Here is a 7028-nt window from a genome sequence, read left to right as displayed (position 1 = left end):
ACTTACTGACAGTCACTCTCCAATTCCCCCGTTTTTGCAGTCCCTGTCAAACACTAATCTACCTTCTCTGTATATAGATATACTTGTTCTGGGCATTTCCTGTATATGGAATAATGCGACATCACCTTTTGCATTTCTTACTTATCACAATGTTCTCAAGGTTCATCCTTGCTGTAGCATGCATCAGTACTTCAATCCTTTTTGTGGCCAAATGATATTCCATTTTATAGTTATACCAGATTTTGTTTACCTGTTCATCAACTGATGGTGGTTTGGAACGTTTCCACTTTTTCACTATTATGAATAATGCTGCTATGAACATTTTTGTACATGTTTTTTAGTGAACATCTGATGTTAATTTTCTTGGTTATATACCTAGGAGTGCAACTGCTGTATCATATATGACTTTATGTTTAAGTTTTTGAGGAACTGACAGACTGTTTTCCAATCTCAGTGGCTACAGCATTTTACATTCCCACTAATAGTATATGAGAATTCCATTTCCACTATAACTTTCCAAACATATGTTGTGTTTTTTTAAAGTCACCCTTGTGGGTCTGATGTGGTATCTCATTTTGATTGAAGTTTACATTTTCCTAATGAGGAAAAACATTGAACATCTCTGCATGTGCTTGTTGGCCATTTGTATGTATCTTTTACAGAAATGTCTTTTGAAACATTTTTCCCATTTTTAAATTGGGTCGTTTGTCTTTTTGCTCACTTATGTGAGTTCTTTATATACTCTAGATACTAGACCCTTGTTAGGTATATGATTTGCAAATAGTTCTCCCATTATATGGATTATATTTTCACTTAGAAATGTGTAATCCAGAGTCACAAAGATTTGTACCTATGTTTTCTTCAAGACATCGCTTTTGGAATGAGAACTTTCCTGGGTTTTAGTGGAGGACGGACATTGTTTATTTGTGCCTCTTGTCTGTTACAGATATTTCTCTTGATTGGTATTCATACGACCACCGCCCCTCCATGGAGCATCCAATGACTTGGAACAGAGCTCTGGGGACTGGCATCCTTCCACTGACTTTGACACTGATGAGAGCCCTGAACATGTGATTCTGTTGGCCTTAACCTGACCCACATGCATGTATTCCTCAGACATCTAGAGCTGAAGTCGAGAGCCTCTGTGGGAACGCTTGGCAGCCTATGCTATTCTAAGGCTGGAGCAGACTTTATTAGTCTATTCCAGGCAGACAGGACTGCAGGGGGTCCAGCCCCTACAAGCGCCTCTGTCTGGAATAGACTGCGTTCATCTCTGGTGTTAGGAAGCAGACCTGTTTCAGGGGTTGGGGAAGGTTGTTCGATATGAAATGGGTCCTCTCTTAATTATTTTTACAGTATGTGTGACTTCTTCCTAGAAAGAATGGAAGAATATTTATGTTAGAACATTTTATCAGTTCTTTGTCAATTGTTGTTTGTCTGCAATTTTAGAGTAGATAAAGGAGAGCTCAATGTAAATATACTCTTAATACTTAATTAAGGTTGATGTCCACTGCCTGAGATATTTACTTCTATATACTATCTATTACTTCGGAATTGTCCTGCTCCTGATGAGAAAACAGACTCAGAAAGATTACAAAATTACTAGGCCACAAATGTTGTGAGGAGAAGAATAAGAATTAGAAACCAGTTTCTTTTGGCCTTCGAAGCTAACCTTATACCATTAGATGGAACTGAATGACAGTACTTTTGCTAAAGCAAGTCTCAGAGTTTGTGGTTCTGCATTGTTTTTCCAAGGAAACAGTGTGTCGCTTTAATATTATTTCAGACTTTTAAATGTCAAATTCTATTTTTTAATAAAACTTTTTTTGTGTTTGTTCTCTTTCATTGTTTTTGTTTTGTTTTGTTTTTTCTCAAGGGATCCCTATTATTTATCTGCTCAATATTTGTTACCTATCTTCTGTCAATTTTTACTTTTTTGAGTGTTTGTTATCTGTCACTTTGTTTTATGCTACTAGCTATTTGCTAAGGTGTAATTTGCATGGAATAAACTACAAAAACCTAAGGGTACAGATTAATGACTTTAATATAATTGTACATTGTATAATAACATCCAGATCAAGAGAGGCAACACTTTTATTCTATGCCAGGGAGTTCTGACATGCTCCTTGCCAGTCAATACTCATCCTCAAATGAAGAATATATTCTAAATCTTGTTACTATCTTAGTCCCTTTGTCCCTTTGTGTTGCTATAAAGGAATACCAGAGGCTGGGTCATTTATAAAGAAAAAAGAGGTATTTCGCTCATAGTTCTGTAGGCTGCACAAGAATAATGGTACCAACAACTGTTCCTCATGAGGGCCTGAGGCTGCTTTCCCCTGCAGCAGAAGATGAAAGGGAACCAGTGTGTGCAAGGATCATATGGTGAGAGAGGAAGCAAAGAGAGAGGAAAAGCACAAGGCTCTTTTTAATAACCAGCTCTTGTGGGAACTAATAGAGTGAGAATTCACTCACTACCTTCTCCCGGGGGGGGGGTTAATCTATTCATGGGGGATCCACTCCCATGACCCAAACACCTCCCATTAAGCCCCACCTCCAACATTGGGGATCCAATTTCAACATGAGATTGGGTGGGGACAAATATCGAAACTATAGCAGCCACATCGGATTAATTTTGCTGATTTTTTTGCTTCATAACAGTGAAATCATTTCAGTATCTGCTCTTATTTTGACTTCTCTTAATCAGTTGGATATGTATGCTACTACTTTGTTTTTTTCTTTCATTTCATTTTGTTTTGGCCTAGAAATATCCTATTTAATGTATAATTATCACACAGTTTGATATCCACTTTTGTGATGGTAGACAGGTTTACTTGTTGGCTACTATGCATCAGTAACTGAAAATATTCTTGTACACTTCTTTCTGTGAAGATACATACTCGTTTTTCCTGGGTGTTGATAGCTAGGGATGGAATTGCTTGGTGAAAGGCTGAAAATGGACACAGAGTTTTGCAAAAAAGTTATATTATTTTACATTTCTATGACAAATATAGGCTATTTCCAGTTGCTTTACATTCCCACACAGTTAATATTTTCAGTCTTTTAAGTTTTAGCCATTCTACCAGGTGTGTATTGATATCATCTATTTTGGTTTTCACATGCCTATTGATCATTAAGACATCTTATGTAAAGCACATTTTCAAATTTTTCCACTCATTGATATACTGGGCTGTTTGTTGTTTTCTTTGTGATCTATTGGAGTTATTTACACATTTTGAAAGAGTCCATTGTTTCATTTATGTACATGTGAAGCATTGAAGTTGAGAGCCTCTCTGAGAATGCTTGGCAGCCCATGCTGTTCTAAGGCCAGAATGGACTTCCTCAGCCCACGCCAGAGAGGGGACCATAGGGGTTGGACCTAGTCAAGACTAATTTTGTGTGTGTGTGTGTGTGTGTGTGTGTGTGTGTATATATGAAATATATATTTATTTGCAACATGCATATATGTTGCAAATCATTATTCTTGGCCACCAGATAGCTTTTGTCTTATTAAACACTAACCTATAATAAGCAGAAGCTTTTCAAAAATGAAGTACATTTAATTGATTTATTATTGTGGTCAGTGCTACAGTTTAAGAAATATTTTCTGGTCTAAGAAATACTTTCCTATGTCAAGTTCACGAAAATATTTTGTATTTTTTCCTTTAGAAAGTTTCTAATTCTAACTTTCACATCTTAGGTTAATTTCAATGTATGGTAAAAAGTGGTGGTTACTATTAACTTTTTAAAACAACAAGTATTATTTTACTCAGAAACTTTCTACTGAAAAGTCATTTCCCCAGTGAAGGGCATTGGTGTCTTTGTTTCTAAAAAGTTTAAATAACTGTACATAGGGAGCATATTGTTTGAATCTGTACTCTTCTACTTTGATATATTTATGAATAGTTACACATTTCCCATAGCTTTTAAATTATTGTAGCTCTAAAATGAGTTCTGAAATCTAGCAGAGTAATTTCTCCAACTTTTTCCAAGACCAACTTGCCTATTCCAGATTATTTGATTTTGATATACATTTTAAAATTAGCATTTACATTTCTCTAAAACTTCTACTAGAATTCTTAATCAGAATTATGTTGATGTGATATATTCACAAAATTGAGTCTTCCAGTCCATGAACATGATACATATTTCTCTATTTAGTCTTCTTTAATTTCTATCACCAATATCTTTTAGGGGCTTTGTATCTGCTTCATTATATGTATTCTTAAGCATGTAATTATTTTCTATATTAATCTCCATTATGTTTTATTGAATTTCATTTTCTATCTGGTAAGTGCTAGTATGGAGAAATTAAGATGATTAAATCAATGTTATAAAGGTATAAATTAAGTACAATAGACTACAACACTTTAAAACATATAATTAAATGCATATTTACAAATGTATACACAAATGGGACAACTGCTATAATCATGATATGGGAATTTCCATAAGTCCAAAGTTTCTTGTAACCCTTTGCAGTTCATCACTCTTTCAACCCTCAGCCCCAAGGAGCCAGTGTCACTTTAGGTCAGTTTGCATTTTTAACCATTTTATGTAATGAAATTATACTTGTGTTCTTTTGTGTCTGCCTTCTTTCATGAATCATGTTAATTTTAAAATCCATCCATATGAGTATTTTCATCAACAGTTAATACACTGTAATTGCTGAGTAGTATTCCTTTGTGTGGTTACACCATGTTTGTTTATACATTCACTTGTTATTTGACATTTGTGTCATTCCAGGTTTGGGCTATTATGAATAAAGTATCATAAGCATCCACATACAAATCATTGTGCAGACATAGTATGTAAATTCCTAGGAATGGAACTGAGAGACAGGACTAGCTGGATTTCCTAGGCCGACTAAGAACCCCGAAGTCTAGTTGGGAAGGTGACCACATCCACCTTTAAACACGGGGCTTGCAACTTAGCTCATGCCCTGCCAATCAGGTAGTAGAGAGCGCTCACTAAAGTGCTAATTAGGCAAAAACAGGAGGTAATCATCTATTGCCTGAGAGCACAGTGGGAAGGACAGTGATCGGGATATAAACCCAGGCATTTGAGCCAGCAACAGCTACCCACTTTGGATCCCCTCTCTTTGTAGGGAGCTCTGTTTTCACTCTATTAAATCTTGCAACTGCACAATCTCCTGGGCCGTGTTTGTTACAGCTGGAGCTGAGCTTTCGCTTGCCATCCACCACTGATGTTTGCCACCATCACAGACCCACCGCCAACTTCCATCCCTCCGGATCTGGCAGGGTGTCTGCTTTGCTCCTGATCCAGGGAGGAGCCCATTGCCGCTCCCTATCAGGCTAAAGGCTTGCCATTGTTCCTGCATGGCTAAGGGCCAGGGTTCATTCATCCTAATCGAGCTGAACACTAGTCACTGGGTTCCATAGTTCTCTTCCATGACCCACACTTCTAGTAGAGCTATAACACTCACCGCATCCATTCCTTGGAATCCGTGAGGCCAAGAACCCCAGGTCAGAGAACACAAGGTTTGCCAGCATCTTAGAAGCAGCCCGCCACCATCTTGGGAGCTCTGGGAGCAAGGACCCCCGCAAATGCGCCAGGTGCCATAACAGAAAGACTGTCCATCTGATTTGTATGTGTTTAAACTGAGAAGAAACTGTTAGCCAGATTTTCAAAGGAGTCGGACCATTTTTCATTCCCACAAGTATAAGACTTCCAAGTGCTTTAGATCCTCACCAACATGTTGTATTTTCAGCCTTTTTATCGTTCTCGTGGATATGTAATGGTATCTCAGCACTGTATTGATTGATCTCCCAGATGACTAAAGAGTTGAGCATCTTTTCCTGTGCTAATTGACCATTCATGTATCTTCTTTTCTGAAGTATCTGTTCAAGCCTTTTGCCAAATTGTTCCTTTGTGCTGTTTATCTTGTCAGACTGCATTGGATATATACCATTAAAAAAAATCCTTTGTTGCAGATAAATATAGTATCTCCTATATTGTGGCTTCTTTTTAAGTTCTCTTAATGTTCCTTATTTTGGAGGTAAAGATAGATAATCATCAAAAAGGTGATTATATATACACATATAACTATATTTATGTCTAAGAATCATTAGTCTAACATATATGAAAGGATCTATTTCTGAATTCTCTCTTCTCTTCCATTGATATATGTTCTATTTTTTTCAATAATACACTTGATCTTTATTTCCATAGCTGGATAGTAAATCTGGAAATAGGTATTGAATTCATTCACCATTGTTCTTTTATAATGTTCCTTTTTTATTATACCTGATCATTGACATTTCCATATAAACGGTAGCATCAGATTGTAAATTTCTACCAAAATGCCTGTGGAATTTTTACTAGAATTGCATTGGATCCCAAAAATCAAATTTGGGAAAAATTGACTTTTTAACAACAACTCTTCTGATCCTTGACAAACATTTACATCCCAACTAATTTAGTTCTTTTATAATTTCTTAAAGCAATGTTTTGTAGTTTTCAGCATACTGGCCTTACATCAATTTTTTTGAATTTATTTCTAAGCACATCCTGTATGTAGATGTTACTTTAAATGAAATTGTATTTTTATTTCACTTTCCAAATGCTCATTGGTTATATACAAAAATACAACATTTATATTGAACTTATATTCTGCAACATTGCAAACTCACTTATTAATTTTTATAGATTTTTATAGATTTCTAGGATTGTGTACATACACAATCATTATCTGTTAATACAGACAGATTCAGTTCTTCCTTTTCAACCTTTTCAATGTTTTATTTACTTTTTCTTACTTCATTGCATTGGTTAAGATCACTAATCTAATGCTGAAAAAGGAATGCCTGTAATCTCAGAACTTTGGCAGGTCAAGGAGGTAGATTCCTTGAACTCAGGACTTCAAGACCAGCATGGGAAACATGGTGAAACCCCATCTCTAAAAACACAAAAAAATTAGCCATGCATGGCAACATGTGCCTGTAGTCTGTTACTTGGGAGGCTGAGTTACAAGGATGGTTTGAGCCCAGGAGACAGAGGTTGAAGTTAGC

This window comes from Mandrillus leucophaeus, unplaced genomic scaffold (assembly GCF_000951045.1).
Source record: "Mandrillus leucophaeus isolate KB7577 unplaced genomic scaffold, Mleu.le_1.0 Scaffold1376, whole genome shotgun sequence".
Classification (NCBI taxonomy): domain Eukaryota; kingdom Metazoa; phylum Chordata; class Mammalia; order Primates; family Cercopithecidae; genus Mandrillus; species Mandrillus leucophaeus.
The sequence above is the reverse complement of the archived record's forward strand: the minus strand, read 5'-3'. Positions refer to the sequence as shown.